This window comes from Etheostoma spectabile, chromosome 12 (genome assembly GCF_008692095.1).
Source record: "Etheostoma spectabile isolate EspeVRDwgs_2016 chromosome 12, UIUC_Espe_1.0, whole genome shotgun sequence".
NCBI classification, from domain to species: Eukaryota; Metazoa; Chordata; class Actinopteri; order Perciformes; family Percidae; genus Etheostoma; species Etheostoma spectabile.
The window spans coordinates 3,761,238-3,762,954 of record NC_045744.1 but is presented as its reverse complement, the minus strand read 5'-3'; the positions used below and the strand labels follow the sequence as shown (position 1 = coordinate 3,762,954).

The 1,717-nt window shown below is 40.6% G+C and overlaps 1 protein-coding gene across 3 annotated transcripts in view; it reads right to left on the bottom strand.

Moving 5' to 3' along the window:
- The window catches only part of LOC116699510 (neurocan core protein), a 49,912-nt gene that overhangs the window by 8,222 nt on the left and 39,973 nt on the right, over window positions 1-1,717 (bottom strand). The window lies entirely within an intron of this gene.

Sequence of the window (1,717 nt, the reverse complement as noted above, 5' to 3'; positions counted from 1 at the left end):
TGTGTGTGTGTGTGTGTGTGTGTGTGTGTGTATAACAGATATACCCCAGGACTGCGGAAATCTATTAAAACTCACAGTGAGAGAGCAAAAAGAAATGAATTCACTTCAAAGTAGCTCCTCGCATCTTAACATTTACTTAGTTCCTAGCAAAAAGCTAAAAAGACTTTAAAAAAGGTGAGTGGCTATAAAGTGGATAAATGTGTCAGATAGACCAAATTAGAATGACCTTTGGCTTTCACTTCAGATTGTTGTCATTAGACACACTGAGGAATGGTTGCAATAGCAAGGATTAATGCCTAATCTGGATTAAATTGTGGTTTACCATTAAAGAATGTTGAAGGGTTCTAGAGTGGGCCTAAGTAAGATTGTCTTTTTAATCTTTTCTAAAATCCAATTTTCTCATTCGCTTTAAGCTTAAACTTCAGTTTGCTCTAACTTTGATCTGACAGTAGAGGCTGTCTCTCTGTTTAGAGAAATGACAACTGAGGTGGATTTTTTTAGAACAGATATAGTAAGATTTATGCTAATGCCTTTTCCCTCCAACAGGCTCACAGTTGTGCGATCAATCAAACAATGTTGTTTGTCTATAAGATCAAATAGCAGTTTGAGAGCATACTACCCTCAGAGTTTTTTCAAATGTCACTTTGACAGCTTGCCTAGCTTTGACTAGCTGCCTGTCCCACTATAAAAAACATGTCCTCACTATCTGCTAGCTGCCTGTCCCATGAACACTCTATAAAAAACATCTCCTCACTATCTGCTAGCTGCCTGCCCCCAGAACACACTGTAACAACACATCCTCTTCGCTATCTGATAGCTGCCTGCCCCAGAAACACACTGTAAAAAACATCTCTCCTATCTGATAGCTGCTGTCCCCTGAACACACTGAAAAACATCTCCTCGCTATCTGCTAGCTGCCTGTCCCCTGAACACACTGTAAAAAAAACTCCTAACTATCTGCTAGCTGCCTGTCCCAGCAACACTGTAAAAAACATCTCCTCACTATATCTGCTAGCTGCCTGTCCCAGAACACACTGTAAAAACATCTCCTCACTATCTACTAGCTGCCTGTCCCCAGAACACACTGTAAAAAACATCTCCTCACTATCTGCTAATTGCCACATGACACATATGAGTTTAACCAAATCGTGCAGAGGCTGGATTTCCTGCAAAGTAATGAAGAAATATTAATAAATAATATTTTTCTCAACAATGAAGAGGTTGAACTGGTTACTCAGGCATCAGACGAAATAAGCTTAAACTGAAAGAAATGTCACATGAATATGAAATGCCCCAAAGCTAATTATGATGTTGAATGACCTCTTAATGTGTTGTTAGTCAATACACACCACCAACCCTCTCCCTCTCCCCCCAATAAAATCAGTCCCCCTCTTTGTAGTCGGATCCCCTCGTCCCTCTCATCCATTATGCAGCAGGGAAGCTGTTCCTCAGAGAGACAATTCTGCAAATTCTGCAAATCTATAACCAGGCCCTCCAGCATACCCACGCATCAGCTGCTGGCTGTCAGTTCCAGTGTCTGTCTGTATCTCCGTCTGTCTTTCTGTGACACTGATCAGACAAACCGGCCAGACATGGATAAATATGTTACTGGATGTGGTTTACTTATTCATTAAGTGATCACTTCCTTGAGAAATGACTACCATATGCGCTTATGAGATGAACATCCAGGTACAAATTAGATAGATAGATAGATAGA